This window comes from Stegodyphus dumicola, chromosome 9 (assembly GCF_044657685.1).
Source record: "Stegodyphus dumicola isolate Sdum_Otavi_A_Nest chromosome 9, ASM4465768v1".
NCBI classification, from domain to species: domain Eukaryota; kingdom Metazoa; phylum Arthropoda; class Arachnida; order Araneae; family Eresidae; genus Stegodyphus; species Stegodyphus dumicola.
This window is the reverse complement of record NC_140776.1, coordinates 167442407-167461863: the sequence shown is the minus strand read 5'-3', so window position 1 is coordinate 167461863 and position 19457 is coordinate 167442407. Positions and strand designations below refer to the sequence as shown.

Below are 19457 nucleotides of genomic sequence, written 5' to 3'. Positions count from 1 at the left end.
ATTTAACAGTATAGATTGTGTTCTTAAAATTATTAAAACTATTTCACTTTTCTTCATGAAATGACGGACATGGAAACAGGTTTCCATTCGATGATGGCATCGATATTTAAAAATGCATTTAGAGATTATAATTATTATCACAAAAAATATAACCAATTTGTTACTCACTAGTTTTCTCATACAGTCTTGCCTTATATGTAATTTAAATTTAGAGATGGGTGCAAATTATTATCACATTCCACAGCTTTTTTTAATGAAACTGCTTTGCCTATTTGAGGCAGATTGGTGGCTTTGGAATAAAATACTTTACATTTAGTGCTCTGTTTTGTTCTTAAAATTGTTTTATTAGTTGTTGTTTCCCGTAAAACCTTTTTGAAAGTTCGTTTAGATGTCTGTTTTAGAATGTGTGCGACGATGGTTCTCCTCTTGATATAAAGTAGAGGGAAGTTTAACACATTGTACGCCGGTGGCATCTGAGCAAATCTGAGCGCCGGCACCGTGTCGACCGCCTAAAGCGTGGGCGTCGGTATGATTCGCCCTTTGACGACCAATGAATAGGTAAAGAAAATATTTAAAATTTTATACATTATCGTAAAACACTAAATTTGGTTTGCATATTTGTTATATGCAATTTAACGATAACGAAAACTAGAAGCAAAATAAAAAACAATTAATTTATAATTATAAAAAAATACACCTGTTTTATTTGATAATTGATTATTAAATATATATATATATATAATATAAAAAGAAAGAAAAATATTAATATTTAAGGGATGTATGGTATTTTCAAAACATTTTCCAAGATGTATAGGTACTAGGCATAGAGAACACATAAAGTCACTCTCGCTTCTTTTTTTGCTAGCAAAGCGAACTTTGCATGGACATCGTACATATCGGTTTTTGTTCCAAGATCCAATAATTCGAGTAACGGTATGCTTCTTCATCTCACCCGATAGTCTCTGAGGGTGATCATATTTTGATGTGCGAGATGTAGGAACTAACACAGAAGTTTGTTCCACACAAACATTCGATACATCTTGAGTACTTGTATATTTCTCGATCCATAAAAGTGCAACAGCATATAAAAATTTTTTATATGTTATAGTATTGCCATTGAACTTAACATATAATCTATATGCAATTGAACTATGCGCAATTTAAAAGAAACAAAACTTTTTTTTTGTCCATTTCACTGTTTTCCTCATAATGGAAAAATATGATAAAAACTAATCGCCGAATAAAAGAATGTTGTATTATAGCAGGGCTGGCGCAGAAACGAAGACCTCGAAACCCGTGTTTTCGCGGGGCCGGCGCTCAAGTGATAGACTTCGAAACCGCGTTTTCGCGGAGCCGGCGTACAATGCGTTAAAGAAATTCTAAAATATTTTCCCCAAGGATACATTCTCAATAATAAGCGTAAATGGAGCGTATTAAGCGTAAGCTTACTTCAAGCAAAACAAAATTACGAAATTAGCAGTTTCAAAATTTTTAAATATTTAGAAAAACGATTTGGGCTTTAAAAAGCTGAATTATGATTCATTCAGGGAAGCTTTTCAAAATCTTCACAAGGAGGGTTTACCAATTAAAGTTTTAAATAACCGTAAATTATTTCTACAAACTTAAAATAATAAAGCGTATATGTTAATCATTAATATAGTTTCCTCAGGAAAATGTGTAGATTTTTAATTTCACGAAGATCCGCCTGATCCTTGATGGTGGGTCCTCTCGTTACACAAATGTTGATTGAAAAAATTAAATTGACGCCCAAATTCATGTTACGAAATGCGGATCAATTTTTTAACACTCAGAATGAATTTTCCTTGGTCGTGAAGGAAATCTCTAGCGGTTTCGGTTTCTAAGTAAATGAATGGTGTTCTCTTCATTGCTACTTATCAATTTTTATAATTTTTTCTCTAATAACATTATAAGAAATTCTGTGATAACACTTTATTAACTATTAAACAAATGAACGCTGCTTATGCAGGTAGGACTCTCAAATGCTTCAGAAATTTAGCTTTTCAAATTTGAAAATATTTCAAGTTTCTTCATGACACATCACATGGAACCAATTCTTTTTTTTTTTTTTTTTTTTTTTTATGTCAAGGATTTCTAACCCCTTGCCAGTGTTGCCCTAGCACAGTTTGGGGAACTACTGTGCGCAGTATTTGTGCTGCCCCTAACTGACTTCGGTCACTAGAAAAATTAGTGTTTCTATTTCGTAAAGAAAGAATTGAGTTAATAAGCACTTTTAGGATATTCAATTAAGACGTAATTCACTATTTTCATAATAGAGAGAGCTATTGGTACTACGTCTTTACCGATTTCATTTTGGGGAAGGCCTCGGCTTGTTCAGCTGCTCAGATAAACACAGACACGTGTTGGGAATGAACGTTTCGCGTTCAGACATTTAATTTCGGCTCTTATTTCGGTTGTTTTGCGTTAATTTTTTACCAAAAACGTTTCTTTTTTTGCAATATCTGATTCAAACGTCGCTGAGGAATATAGTTTAGCTCCTTCTGGATCGGATGACGACATTTCTACAGACGAACATACGGAAAGTGATGGTGATAGCGATATATTTTCCTGTAGAAATTGCAAGCCGTTTTTCTAGATAAACTTCCTTCTGTCTCTCCATGGTTTCCGTTCCGGCCAACACAAGTAGGTGCAGTAGTTGATACCTCAAATTTCACACTAGAAACTGAATATTATGAGCTGTTTTTTATAACAATTTCTGCATTATTATCACAGAAACTAATAAATATGCCCAACAAGACATTCAAAGCCAAACTCTAAAATCAAAAAGCAGATCAAAAATGTGGGTTCCAACGAATGAAAGCGAAATAAAAATTTATCTTACCTTGGATATTATTTTACAGTACTTTGTAAAGAAGCCAGCTGTTGAAATGTTTCGATCGAAAACGGAGTGTGTTGAAATTCCATTCTTCCGCAATGTTATGACGTATGTTTGGTTTCAGATAATAAAAAAAAAATCTGCATTTTGTGAAAAATGACGATATGAACCTGCTAACATATCCTAATACAAAACTTTATAAAATTTTCCCGATTTTTCCTCATCTTACATAAAATCTTTACTTTACCTACGTCTTCACCGATTTCAGTTGGGGGAAGCTTTGCTTGTTCAGCTTGTTCAGCTGCTCAGCTAAACACAGACGCGTGTTGGGAATGAACGTGTTGGGTTCCAAATCATGATGTGTTTGTAGATGAAAGTCTGATACTCTATAAGGGTAGCCGCACGTATTATTGTGGGAAACGTTATGTCATGATATTCCCTAATCCCCTACTGTATGACGTATGCATTACGTCAGCATGTGTTTCCCGCCTTCGGAAGAAGACGAGGATTAGCTGGCGAGCGGAGCAGACGTCGCTCGATCGCTCGTATACCATTTTCATTAATTGTAATCCTAATGTAATCTATATTTGTAAATAGTAATAAATGTGTGTTATCAACTATTGTGGTTGCCTTTCCCCACACATAAATATGCAGTTTTTTTAATATTTACACTTGTTTTGTATGCAATGAAGCAAAATAATTAAGAAATATTTATATATTCTTGAGATATGTCAAAATGTATAGTATTTACTGTATATTTTCCTATTATCGCATCCAAAATCTAAAAATAAAAAGTAACAATTCAACTTCTAATTAATATTTCTAAAATCTTCCGCTTCAGAGCATGCATCGGATTATATGAAACATGGATAGAAAGCATCATTTAATTTTATCGATAAAATTTTGAGTTGTGGCTGTTACTATTGGCAATATTTGCAGAAAAAAACATTTTTCAGAAAACAAGTTTAAAGTTTTCATAAAACAATTTCTTAGTGAAAGAAGGATCTCTGATAATTAAAATTCGCCTGCTTTGTAACTAACACCTTATTTTTTCTTCACGCACTTTGCACTTTTTCTTTCGAACAAAGCGTAAATTTTTATTTGGGTTTTTGTAAAACTTGTGGAATGCCGCCAAGAGTCATGATTTTGCACTTTATCAAGTTTCCGAATTCCCTGCTCAGTGTAAAATTCAGGATACATACCTAACCTTGAAAATGCTTCAAGCAAAACCTATAAATCCATCATTAAATAACATAACACTTACATTTGCTCCAAACATGTTCGCAAGTTTATGAATGTTTCTTTCGGAACAATTTGAAATAAAATGTCATTAAATCGTTCCCTGATATTTTGAGTTTTGCCATGTATGCACTTTTTAATAACTCTTATTTATGTAATCAACTCCATAAATGTAGGCTTAATCAAAATATATGTTGATATACCAGAGGTTTTTGCCTGATTTTTTCCGGATTTTTCCAATCGCACATTCCAACTCATTGATTAAGGAGAGCATTGGCTTCGAAGAAAAACTACAATGGAACAAGCAGCTAGTACAACCTGCTGCATCTCAATTAAGTTTCCACATTATTTCTAATTGCAATCCCTAATTCTGCAGTTTATCAATAAAAGAATCAGCCAGTTTAGCTTTTCCTTTCAATTCAGGAGCGGAGTTTTTTACTTTTCGTAGTCCACTATTAACCCTTTTCTATACATGTCCAATGCATTCCAGTTTCTTGAGCGAATCTTTACCATATATATATTTCACAGTTAAAAACCCTTTAGAATCCCCATCCTCATAATACTCCGTGACTTCAGCTTTCGTAATGTAATAATTCATTCAAAAAGCGCATAAGCACCAACTGCTTCCATACCCGAGGCTGCTTTTTTATAATATATTTTAAAAATATATTTTTATATAAATTTAGCAATGTAAAAATTCCATATCAAAAATACTATTTTTGTTCTTTATTTAGCTAAAAAGAAAATTTTAAAAATTAATAAATACACACATAAATAAATAAAAAATAAAAAGAATACCTTTCCACACAAAATTTACAGACTGTATTTACCGATTTGCTATTGAGAAAATACTTCATACAGTACATAGAAAAACTGGTAAATTTATGAATTAAACAAGGGAAAAAACATACATAAAATTTTAAATTTTAATTTTATATTTGCTTTATACGAGTAGAGAATTTTATATTTGCTTTATACAAATAGTGAATATTTGTTAAATTCAAATTTCATTCCTTGAAGCAATGGCACAAGAAAATTATTAAAATTAATTTAATTTTACTATTTTCTCGTGAAACAATGTTGTTAATATATTATTATACATATCTGAATATTTAATGATAATTCAGTACTCTTCTGTTATCGGGATGGAAATCAAAAATGTATGTATACACACACATACATATGCATGGTTCATATATACATACATTCAATATACATCCATATAGAGATTTCTGAATCCGGTCCCGATAACAGAAGAATACCAATAATTCTATAATTAGTTAATATCCTTATTAATTAATTTGCATAAGTAAAAACAAAAGTATTATTTAGCTTTAAATCTACATCTTTTGATAACAAACATATGCAAAATACTTGTACTTATAGTGAAAATAAAACAAAAATTGTTATTTTTCACTCTTTTTTTCTAACACAGTGCAAGTCATTCCATTATAATTAAATTTTATTAAAACACAGTAACTGGATTTTTTCCATTAAAGTCAACAGCTTTATATAGAATATACATAAAGTCAACAGCTTTATATAGAATGATATAATGCTAGACCTACTTTACCTGAAATTTTATTTATATGAATTTATGGGGAAATGCCAGAATAAATGAAAAAAAAAAAAAAAAAAAAAATCTGAATAAATCTTAGCCGACACTGTTATGATAGTATTTTTGTTTTCAATAAAAAGTTTTTAAGGTATACCATTTTAGTTCAGTTTTCCCCCCTATTAAAGGAGCTACCCTAAGAGACATATTTTATTTACATATATCTCATTAATATGTTAAAAATATAGCTTAAGTGAGTTTTATGTGCATGCTGTAAGGAGGGGGAAAGCCTTCATTCAAAACCTGTTTTAAAGCAGTAAGTAAATAAATAAAATACATTGCTTTTATTAGCATCTCAAAAAATAATGTTTTGGCTTCTAAAAACAAATCCTAAGCATCACATCATGATAGATAATAATCTTACGTAAGAAGAAATATCTGATTAGGAATACATTCTTTATATTTATTTGATAAGATCAAAACATATATGCAACATCACATTATGAAAAATCCTGCGAATCAGTTCAAAACTGTAAGACATTGATTAGTAAGGTAAACATCAGTTGATCATTCTTTCACAGTAGCAATAAATTTTTCATTCAAATTCTTAAAAATATGCCAAAACAAATTTATGATTGGTGCTTAAGATTTAAGGTCACACAAAAGTAAATTTGATTTAGCAGAGCTTGACATCTTCCGTAACATAATAGTAACTGCTACATGATGGAAGATTTTGTGAACAAAATACAAACATTTTATAAATACTTAACCTTAATGACTAACTTCAAATTAATCCAATAATGATGGAAACAATAATGTAATTAAGTACTGCAAATTTACTTTGTATGATATTTCTATGTAAAATCTGAAATTTATAATAGGTGAAGGACTTTACATTATTTAAACAATGAAGCCCCACTTTTGAAAGGGAGGACTTAGACAAGACATATAGGACATTAAAACATACATTACCATATTTATTACTCAAAAATATTACTTTCAATAATACTGTTCTTTTGCTTACTTAATGCATATTCCTATATATATGTAAAATTTAAAATTAAGCACAAAAGTTATTTTAGTTTAATCCTGATTTTGAACAAACCTCTGTGGACTTTGAAGGCAATCAAATACAGGTTTCTCTTTTTTAGGGGCAAATCTGAAGAAATGAGACCTGTATCTGATAGGCCTTGAAATCATTAATTTTAATCAAAAACTATATCAAATTGAGGTTGCTTTTATGCCTCATTTTAAATATGATTATTATAATAAAATACACATTTAATTATATATATATAACAGCAAAATTTAAACAGTATTATGAATTATTATCTATTAAAAATTTCAATTTTTAATCTATTCTTAGGCACTGAAATTAAAGCTTAATCATATAATGCCTGAATTTCAATATTTTGATTTATTTATAAAACAAATTAGTCCATTTTTAATATGAAACATTTTTTATGAAAACTATAAAACTTAAAAAAAAGCATACATTTTAAAAACTGGATATCATTGAATGGTAGTTTGGTAAACCCAATGCCTTTTACATGCTGTGGGGTCAACAGTTGTGTTGGATTAGGCACATTAAACAAGGCTTTAGTTTTTTAAACCCATCTTTCCTAGAACATTCAAACTGATTTTCTTCAAAATGCACCTTCAAATTTAACAAAAGCATGTATGAAGTTTAACATTAAAATCAAAAACACTAGTTTTTAATTACAGTTGCATGTACTAAATAAATTTAATCACACTATTAAGAATGAAATTCTGTGAAAAATTTTAACTTTTATATGAAAATAGGACAAAATTAAGAATAAATAATTAAGTTTATGAAGCTTCCTGAAGAACACAGAATATATTTACCTTACTATACAGAATAACCTAAACAATTTATAATTTATGTTATACTTACCAATTTTTAAGACTGGCGCCAACTGATATATTTGGCGACAATACATCAGAATCAAAATACAGCATAGACCTTTAATTCACTATTCGTACAGTAAAATTTAAATAAAAAAACGCATATTACGATCCCAACCGAGACAAAGTTTACATGAAATGTAGAATACAATTTTACAAACAGTATAAACTATTAGCAACAGTAAAAAACAGTATTGGCGATATTTTGCTGCACAAATGCACACACATTCCACAATTGATTTTATATTTGTAAAATCATTTCAGCGTCAATAAGTGACAGCTAAATGAAAGTACACATTTTGAAAAATAATAATAAGGGAATTTTTCTAATATGCTATGAAAAAATACGAAGCTGCACTTACTTCACAAAAACACGCTCCTGCGACCGAAATCCATTGATCTCGACCAGAAAGAATTACTTCTTCTTCGTCTTTTTTCATTTTTTTTCGAAACAAAACATCCTAAAGTTATTTCTAGAATGATTTGACAATTTGGTGCAGCACATCTATCCATATTTCTCAAAATCAGGTCGAAACGATCAACAAAGCAATGCTGAACTAATAGCGAGTAGCAATAAAGTCAGAATAATAGAAATACTAAAATACCTGTTTATGGCATTTACTTATGAAATTAGCTGCGTAGCAGCGAGAATGATTGACATCCTTCACTGCATTCACCAATTTTATCTGGCTGAGCAGTTTCAATACAATTATAAACAAAGCTTTCGTCTTATCCGTACGCTACACGGCAGCCATGCTGGCTGATCAGTCGTGACGTCACGCTGTCGATCCTTCCTCGGCTTCAATTTTGTGACGTCATGCTTACTCCATCTATTCTAACCTCCTTGGTTTTACTTTTCAAACTGTTGCCACCAAATGTTAGAGTCTTGCATTATATTTGAAGAAATTAAATAATAAAAAATTAGAGTAGCTCCTAAACACTATACCATCTGGGGGGCAAGATCTTTTTATTATAAATTAATTTTAATAGAAAAGTTATTTTAACATATGTGCGTTTAAGAAAAAAGAGCAGCGAAAATTTCCCCAAAACGCAAGCACATGAATTTTGGAGCATAGTTTTGTCAAAAATTGCGCGATTTGGCAACGTTGAAACGTAAAGCTGATTCGTTGGTTGTGTTTGCGCCAATGAACAAATGTGTTGTTTACCGTGTGCTTTTGTTTTTAAAAGTTCCGAGACTTCAATGGATATTGATGCGGGTGATGAAGAAGAACGCTTCAAAAGGCTTGCTGTGTATGTATTCACTTATATATATTTTTTTCAACTACACAAAATATTGGTAAAAGTTTACAATTGTGTGCCCCTTGTTTTTTGGCGATTCTTTTTTTGATGCCAAGATTGGCACCAGGAAGGTACAATTTCTTGATGGTCGCTACATAAAACAAAAATAAGAAGTCAAAGAATTGTACAGACTCTGTGTCCATGAACACATTGATCTGTTTTCACTTAAAAAAAAAAAAAAAAAAAAAAAAAAAAAAAAAAAAAAATCCTAGAATTGCACAAACTAGGCATTGCGCACTGCCTTAAATTTGCCCATAAAATCAATCTATTTTCATTTAAATAAAATCAGGAAGCTAAAACCGAGTTAAAACTATCATGGTAACCAGAAGTAAGGTTTCATCGCCAAAATTTAAAAAAAAAAATTGTCGCGAAGCGAAGGGACACTCAGTTCTACACTAGAGCGAAAATATTTATATTCGTGATCCGTTTGTATGTAGGAATTCAATATACAAGTAAAGAAAAATGCTTGATATACAAATGTAATCGAATATGTGTAGTTTCCTAAAAAAGGGACAGAATATTTAAATGTGCGAAACTAAGAGTATAAAATGTTAGTTTCCTTGAATTATGCGTTTTCTTAGTCTTCATTTTACAATAAATCCAGATGTAAAGTATAAGTTCAAAAATAGGCTGACCATATTTTCGTCATGTCACATATTATATTAAGTTGACCATTATTCTTCAGAACCGTATGTTTAGCTTAAAATGCTCGTTAAAAATGGGACAAAATGCCATAACGCACAAAATACCTTAGACGGAGCTCATACTGTAAATAAACTAGAAACTCTTAAATTTGTTATTGGTTTGCAAGTAGAAAAAGGGAATTTTTTAGTAAATTTTTTGGTGAATCTTAGGATTATGGTAACTTGGCGAAACTTTGGCGACCATAACTGCTACAGCAAGCTGCTAGATTTTTTTTTTTTTTTTTTGGATGCCATTTTGTTTTCACGAAGTAAAGGCATGTTTTATTTAATTTTTTTTTTACTCAACATTTTTCCAACAATCTGCTAGCCGAATTACGCTTATGCTAGAACTTTTATGGAACAAAAGTGCTTAATCATGACGAAGATTAGGTGCGAAATTGGGAGAAAGGGCAGAATCGCCCACTGCTTGCTGCGTTTTTAAGAATTGCATATGCACGATATCCATGTACACGTTGACCTATTATAACTTAAAAAAACATCCCAGAATTGCACAAAAATGGCATTGTGCACACTTTGGTATTGCGCACACAAAAATGACTTTATCCATGTACACATCGACCTATTTTCACTTAAAAAATAATAAAAAATAATTACAAAAATCCAATTCTTCTTACTCTTGTAAAAAGCGCCAAACAAATAAGTGGGCGATTCTGCACTTTAGCAGCGAAATTGTTTCTAAGTGCTTATTAGCTAAAATCCTGTTTGGAATTTTCCAAAAAATGTCACATGACATGTCTCATGATCTCTCATTTCTCTGAGACAAAATAATCTGTGATTCGAACTGTGTACTTCTCAGATTATTGCTAAAATCCTAGCTAGTAACCTTTATCGCCTTACTAAAATGTCACCAAACTACCTGTTACCATGTTCCAAAGATTAGCCAAATTTTTGAAATGATCTTTCTGAAAATTTCTAAAATCATGTATTTAACAGCTTTTGACACTATAACATATTTTCTGAAGCAGGGCAGAATTTGAAAGGTGAAACCTCTTGGAAAACGCACAAAGATGTCTTGTAGAATATAATACAGTATTATCAATTAATTACATAACTGCTTTTCTCTTACTTGAAGCAGAACTTTATTAATCTTGTGAGATATTTAGTCCAAGACAATTTAATTATAATATTGGGTACTTTTCCGTTTCGCCGGCGCAAATCTCGCCAAGCAGACTTTATTGGCGACAACATACAGTATACAACTAAAAAATTTAACCAATATTAGTTCTAAGAATTTTTTATTTTGAAGGCATAAGCATTTTAATGTGGTTTAAAATTTTGCAAAAAAACGAATAAATAAAGACAATAAATTTGTAAAAAGACATTAATTTAAGAATTTACTTTGCTTTCATCCTGATTCGCCGGTTCATATCACGTGACCCCAAGTGATCTTATCTCATGTAAACTACGCTACAAAAATATAATTCTCTCAGTAATTATCTACATTAATTTCTAGTTAAATCTTATGGAATACTAGTTCAAATGCAAGAATTATTTTAATTCGTACGAATAGCTTACTCAGAAATTATGTAAAACCGCAGTGCTTTACTTCGCTAGTGCATTCTCATTAGATTTGATGAATTTAACCCTTGATTTTGCCTTTTCTATATCTTTGCGTTCAGATGAGTGGTGTGATTGCATCGTAATTAATTACCGCGAATGGTCTTAGGGCAAAAAATTTAACAATCTTGTAAAACTTCTATGTAATTGTATGTCAGTATTGAAAGAAACAATCAATCTGATAAGAAATGGCTGCGACTTGTTTTGAAAATGAAGGGTAAAAGGTTGCCAGCGAAGATATTCCGTTTGGCATCAGTTGTACCATTATTGGCGACTTTATCGTTTGTGCCAGCAAAATGGAAAAGTACCTAATATTACTTTTCAAACTTAGGTATATTTATATTGTAATAGATGAGTAAGAATTAAGGATACAGTGGATATTTAGCTGAAATATGCTAATCAGCCTAAATGCTACTATTTATCCAGTAATGTTAAATATTTAGGAAGAGAAAAATTTCCACACTTTTTTTTAATAATTCAGGATGTTTATTGATTATTTTTAATGGGGATATTTCCATTCTATTTTATTTCTCTCTTCCTGTTAAATAGTCTTAAAATTTGTTTTAATTAAAAATAAATAAAAGTTGTAGATTGATAGAAGCTTTCCGTAATGTGAAACAACCTTTCCATGAATACGTTTCTTCCCATAATGTTATGCAATTGCAACTTTAAAATATTAGATTATGTTAATTAAAATTTGGGTAAAATCCTAGAAGATCCCTTGCCGACAAACTGGTAGAGTGCAGAATCACCCACTGCTCTGCACGTTTCTCAAAATTGCCAACTTGAAAATAGCAAGTAAAAAAATTGGGGTAGAGTAGACTTTAAGGTACCCCTTGTATTATGGTGAAGTTGTTGTTTGATTTATCGCCAAGTTGTTGTTTCATTTATGGCAGCCTGAGTAGTTGAATGTTATGGAAACCCTATTGTGACATAATCGGGTGTAAGATTCTGGGAAATTTTGAATCATGGGATGTTTTGTAAGCGTTTTTGTGGTGTGTGGTGGTTTGATTCTTTAGACTGTAGAATGGCCGAATGTAGTAAGATTAATTTGAAATTTCTGTACAATTTGGAGCAAAAGGAAAAAGAGCTTTCGGTTGATCTTTACATTATGGTAACTTGGCGTTTTTTTGGCGAAAATTTGGCGACCAACTCTCCTACAGCAACCCTCTATTTTTTTTTTTCCCGACGCCGAAGACATGTTTCTTTTCTTTTTATCTACTGAACACTTCTTCCAACAATCTACTAGCCGAATTACACTTATGCTAGAAATTTTATCTAACAAAACTGCTTAATCATGACAAATATTCACTGCAAAATTGGGAAAAAGTGCACAATACCATACTCCTTACGCGTTTTTCAAAATAACACATACACATAAACCATGTACACGCCGACTTATTTTTACTTAAAAAAACATCCCAGAATTGCACAAAAATGGCATTGCACACACTCTTCACTATATCCATGTACACTGCTTTTTTCTCATAAATTAGAAAAATTTCACGAAAATACATGACAATTTTCTCAATCTTTAAACCCAGTAAAAAGAACATATATGAAATTACCTAATCGCGAAAAAGTATTTACCCTTTCCAAATATGAACATTTCCACATATAAAATAAATAAAATATCCAAAAACTTTTACCTCTAAATCATCTATTATATTATAAACGTCACCAACGAATTCATACCGCAACCATTACAAATACTTAGTGTCAGATTTAAATTATTTCCATGCACGTTTACTTCAACTGAAACGTATACCAAATTCCTACAAACATAAAATTCACAAAATAACTATCATTTAATTAAAATATAATTAAATTCAAAAACACTACTTAAAATATAAATGAGCACATACATTAAATTAATAAAAATTACCTTACAATCCTAATTACTTTAAACTAAATCATTGCTAATAACAATTTTCCCAATAATACCAAATTCCTTTACTTCCACCTTACATTTAGAACAATGCATAAAAATAATATCCTCAAATAATTAAAAATACTAACTTACCTCATCTTCTTCAGAATCTTGATTACGTGTCCGATAAACTTTTCTTTAGTTACGGCCATGGGATCCAAAAATTCATGAACACTGTTTTACACAACACAGAATAAACCAAATACAAAATTTCCAGATTTTTTCCCGATTTCCCTCCTTTTCCGATTAAAGAACCGTAATTTGTCTATTAATATCACATGACATATCCCATGATCTCTCATTTCCCTCACACAAAATAATGCGTAATCGGAACTGAGTACTGCTCACATTATTACCAAAGTCCCAGGTAGTAACCTTTATCGCCTCCAAAATGTCGCCAAACTACCAGTTACCATATTGTAAAGATCAACCAGAGCTTTAATTGACTGGTTGTAAATGTAGGTTTACTTAGTAGCCATTATAAGTGTTCTGTATGTAGGAAGGCTATGCGTCTAGTCGAACGTAAAAACCGTTTAGATGGATTTGAATGGGTTTGTAAGAAGAAAGGTTCAGATGGTCACTATGTGAAGTGTTCGATCAGAAAGAGTACCTGGTTTGAAAAAAATCATTTGAGTATGATTGATATTTTGATTTTTACGTGGCTGTGGGTGTACGAAGCAAATTCAAAAATCATGGTAAGTGAATATTTGTTTTTGGTAGTGTTTAAATGTATAACATGTTTTTCTTTTTTTATGTTATTTTATTGTTTGGTTTAAAATTTATTTTATTGAGATTATGTATTTTTTGTTTGCCTATATTGTAGAATTTGGTGCTCCTTTGACTTTTTAAGTGAAAATATATCGATGTGTACATGGATAAAGTAAAGGGAGTGCGCAATGCAAGTTTTTGCAATTCTGGGATTAAGTGAAAATAGGTCGACATGTACATGGATAAAGTTAAAAGAGTGTGCAATGCCATTTTTGTGCAATTCGGGGATTTTTTTTTAAAGTGAAAATAGGTCGACACGTACATGGATAAAGTTTATGAAATAATGAATTATTTATGACCTAAAGGGTATCAAAATTTACAAAAAAAAAAAAAAAAAAAAAAAAGAAGAAGAAGAAGCTTAATATTGATTTGTTTGCCTTATTAAACATTTCTCTCAATGCAAGTTGTTTAAGTTGCTCTATTTGTTGCGCTAATACATTCTCTTTAATTCTGTAGACAGGCATAATCCCTTGCTTAGTTACATTGTTGAAGTCCTGTAACTGCTGTTTCGGAATTCCGATTAACTTGTCAATCGAAATTTTCTCATTCTCAGTAACTTCTCTGTCACTTGCTTCACTATCGGTAGTGGTATTTTCTGGATTTAGAACCATACTACAGATTTCGCCATTCATTCTGTGGGTCCTAAATTCTCTGAGTCTCTGCAGTCATACGAGCCCTGGTGCTGGTTCTGGGTTTATGTGAATAACAAATCAGTTATTCTTAATTCAAATAGCTATAAATTTAATCTTTGGGTCTATGAGTGTCATTAACAAAATCTATTTTTATCACATGGAAAGAAATGTTTGGTAAATGTTTCCTCGTAAATATTTTTTAGCACATTTAACTAAAATCTGTAATCATCGCCAAACATAATGTCAACATATAAGGTTACCATACTCCTTTATTATTTAATTACTAACAAGAAAAATTGTTTAGGCATCTCTACATGAGTCATTACTGAAGTTGTCATGTTTTGATAAATATGCGGTGATGAAAGGAAAGTATAATAAATAATGATTCCCCAGGTTGGCATCAGATCAATGATGTATCTATGTGGAATGTTTCAGTTTGAGATGTGTACCAAAAAGCAGATACGCAGCAATGAAACCAAATTACTGATCCTGATCGTACATATTTATGCTAAAAGGTTTGTTTCTTCAGTAACAAGGTATTTCATTTAGTGTCAAAGTGAAATTAAGAATTGGCACTCTCCAGATGTTTTATTATGTTCGGAGGGGGGTGGAATGAAATGTGCATGCTTAAAACCTAGGAGAAAAATGTTGTTGGTGGTTTTGAGGTCTGGATTTTAGATCATTTCGTATAATGGATGTCTGGATTTCAGACTTTGTACTGAATTTCTTATTTATTTTGATTAATATAGCAATTGGATTATATGTATGGTCTTTAACTTTGTTAGAAATTTCTTGCTGGTAACTTTATGCTTTCTTGACTACTGTTATTATAATGACTTTTGAAATTGCTTGTTTTCATGAATGTGTTTGATTTATTTAGAAATTCTGGGTTTTCATCCACAGAGAACTCATTTGCACCGTTGCTGTTTTACTCGCCAAGTTCACCTGAGGTTGATGGGCGTCGGTTATGAGATATTAAAACACATGGAAGTAAGCCACGTAAACATGATATTTAAAGTATATAATCAAACTAATTAAAGAATAAGTAACATAAATTCACGTTAGCAGAGAAAACAATATATTAAGCATATGGAAGTGAAAATTCAAAATTAACCGGTTAAACACGATGTACGAAAATAAATTTGTATTGAATTCAAGTTAGCACAGAAAACAATATATAAAGCCTAATGGAAGTAGAAAAATCATGTAATATTGAGCTTTGTAATAATGACCCTTTTTCTTGGCAATTTCTTGGAAAAATTGAGATCTGTCTAAGTGTTTGGTCATGGTATTATTCATTACATGTACTTTCCATAATTCATATAGAATATTAATATTTCTACTACAAGTGTCTTTTTTTAATTTTTAAGTGTTTTGCTTGTTGATATTCTCAAAATTGTATCTGATAATTAGTATAATAGGTATAAATACAGTAGACGTATATAATCGATCAGGAGTGGCTAAACTTTATGTCAATGAGAACCACAATTGCATATTTACATCAAAGGTGAAGTAGGTTTCAGACAGCAAGAAATGTCGATTCCAAACAATCATTCGGTGACAGTCTTAGTTCGATAAGAGCCATGTGCCTGTAATAAATTAATGAATGCATGACTTTTAATACATCCATTTTACATAAACAATTTACTTGTAAACAGTTTAAAGCATTTTATGTTGAAACAACTGCCTGTCTTTCATAGTATATTTGACAATTTTCAGTACTGAAATTCTATTCAGTAGCATTGTTAATAAAACTTTTAAAGTTGTACATTTTATTACTTTTGAAGAGTCATTTGCACTTGGATTCATTACAGAAGTAGTGGTTTGCTAATTTTGATGACTTTGGGTATCCATAAAACTATTCTATCATTTTAGAGAGTCAATAATACTTTTTATTTCAGTTTAATCATCTCTTTGTGTGTCACACCTGAAATCTTCTCAAATGTTATTGTTGGAAAAGCATTAACAATATATTATCTGGTTAAAGTTTTAAGCTATAAATATTGTTTTTCTCATTATTTTAGATGATCATAACCAATAATAAAAACATTACTTAATTAATTATTTAAAATGCATATTTTGGCGGGCGATGAAGTCAAAATATTTTATCGGTTGGAAACCTCATGATTCTGTGTACTTAACACTACGTAAGCAGCCGTGTTACCAATTATCATTAACCCCTCTCCCGCCATATTTTCTTCCACAAACTAGCATCTGTCACCGAAAACTTCCTTAATTATATGAAAATATTTCTATCTATTTATTAAAAGTTCATAAATAATAAAGTGAAAATACGAAAAAATAATAATAAATAAGTGAAGAATAATTTAAATCGGCAAATGCGAGCAATAACGGTGATAATTCAACAAAATGAACGTTAGAGGAATGGTTGCAACCTTCATACAAGTGAATAGGTTGAATCTGCCGGATTACCAGGTTTGAACTATTATCGCCAAAGTTGGCGATGTTTACATTTGCCGGGTTCTTTGAGGAAGTGTTCCAAAATTCTAATTAGATGTAAACAAATTTCATTTAATAATAATTGAATGCTCTGGAAAGCTTCAAACTTCAAACTTCATTTTTTTTTAACTAATACTTAAAAGATCTAACATTGTGGTTCTCAACCTATTTTGTCCTATTCCACCCCTTTCACCATTGCTAGAAGATCATTCCCATCATGCCCTTCCTTTTCAGTACTTGAAAAATGCATATATATATATATATTTATTTAGATTGCTTTTGAACTTATTTTATAAATTAAACCAAAAAAAGTACAGAAAATGTTGGTATATACCAGGATTCGAATAAAAATAGTTTTTTATATTCATAAACCACAGCTGCCAACTCTGCTTTTTCTTCTGGTCTCCTGGTAGACGATAAACTTGTCTCAGTTGCAACAAACAGGGTGAAAAGAATGACTGGGGTAAGAAACGTTTTTGTTATTATTTTGAAAGGAAAAATCAGTGACAAGATCTTACTTACCATGTTATCATTCATCAAGAAGCGCTTTGTGCTCGACATTTCCAGAAGAAATTTGCAAAGTTATGGAATTCATAATTATATTATTGTTAACCTCATTATTACTAAAAGGTAGTTTTCCATTTTGCCGGTGCAGGCAATAAAGTCGCCAAAAATGGTACAACCGATGCCAAACTTAATATACTCGCTGGTAACCTTTTACGCCTCAATTTTCAAAACAAGGCGCAGCCATTTCTTATCAGATTGATTGTTTCTTTCAATATTGGTGTACAATTACCTAGAATTTTTAATAGATAGTACAATTTTATGCCCTAAGGCCATTCGCTGTAATTACGTCAATTAGGATTCAATCATGCAGCTCACCCGAAGTCGAAAATATAGAAAAAGCAAAGTCAAGGGTTAAATTCATCAATTCTAATGAGAATGCACTAGCGAAGTAAAGCATTGCGATTTTACGTAATTTCTGAGTAAGCTATTCGTTCGAATTGAAATAATTCTTGCATTTAAACTTGTATTCCATATTAAGATTTAACTTGAAATTAATGTAAGAATTATATTTTTGTAGTGTAGTTTACTTGAGATTGGGGTCACGTGATATGAACCGGGGAATTAAGATGTTGTACCATGAAAGCATAGTAAATTCTTAAATTAATGTCTTTTTACAAAATTTTAAATGATATTAAAATGTTTATGCCTTCAGAAGAAAAAATTCTTAGAACTAACATTTGTTAACATTTTTATGTGTATACTGTGTGTTGTCGCCAACAAAGTCTGCTTGGCGAGATTTGCGCCGGCGAAACGGAAAAGTACCTACTAAAGCTTTTAATCATCGCCAGTTTAAAGAATTTTTAGTTGAAATGGAGAGCGAGTACTCAGATCTTCTGCTGAATAATAAAGTGCGTTGGTGATCAAGAGAAAATGTTTTGAAATGTTTTGCATCCTTATTAACAGAAGTTAAAGCATTACTCCTTGAAATGAGTGTTTATAATCCAGAACTAATGAATGATCAGTAGATCCAAAAATTTTATTTTATGGTAGACGTTACATCTCATCTAAATCAGCTTAATCAAAAAACTACAGGGAAGAGGAAACATAATTTTTCTGATGTTGGAAGAAGTTATTTCAATTGAAAGCAAATTATCTCTTTCTGCTCAAGATTTTTGAAACAGAAACTTTGATTCACTTTCCAAGCCTATTGAAACATCCCCAAGAAAATAGATCTAATATTGACATTTGCCTTTTCAAAACAACAATTTTAGATAAAAAAACCTCTTAATACTAGTGCAACGGAATTGCATTTTTCTGTTTAATATTCACATTGGCAACTCTGAAATCAATTGCTGGCTAAAAAAAAAAAAAAAAACATGGAACTTGAAATTTGAACATTTCAGTGCTGATGCAGAAACATTGGAGAAAAATAAATGTGTGCTTAGTTCACAGCACAAGTAACCTGGAAAAGGAAAACATGTTGATTTTTAACATGTAGAATAATATTGTTGCGTGCGTACGGGTTCGTTATGAAATGAATGCACAAGTCCGATGAAAAATGAACAAAAAAAAATTTATTATTATCACAACAAAAAAATGCTTAAATTTTCTCAAATTATCATGCAGTATTACAATATCTCACAGCAGTTATCTTTTAACTACTCAAATGTCCAATAGAACGCAATTAAAAACAGCTAAAGAACGCTAATCCGCGAATTCGCTACAATCAACAAGAGCAGTTTTCTAAACAACAACAAACTAAGCAACTACTACAAACTGAGATGTTTTCCTCCTTTTATAAGATTTTAAAATCACGCGCTAGAATTTTCCAGTACTTTCTCGAAATCAAAAAGAGATATTTATTTATTTAATGCACGCGCTCTTGTAATTTCAATTTTACGGCTTAGCTTTCTTTTAATATTCGTCACGCGCTGCACTGCGCGAGAAATAAAATCATTTAATTTGTAATTGAACTAACATTAGCTTTTTAAATACCAAATTCGTAACACTGCCCCCTTCCCAAGGA

General features: G+C 31.0%; 1 protein-coding gene across 2 annotated transcripts in view; it reads left to right on the top strand.

Annotated features, from left to right (window-relative positions):
- The first annotated feature begins 8706 nt into the window (after window positions 1–8706).
- LOC146995544 (uncharacterized) overlaps window positions 8707–19457 on the top strand; it is a 328926-nt gene continuing 318175 nt past the window's right edge. The window contains exon 1 of one of the 2 annotated variants that reach the window (XM_085824320.1): window positions 8707–8825. The gene's annotated coding sequence lies outside the window, so the exon portion shown is untranslated. Of the gene's footprint in view, window positions 8826–17323; window positions 17388–19457 lie in introns of those variants that run through there. The other variant, XM_085824321.1, reaches the window with a different exon arrangement.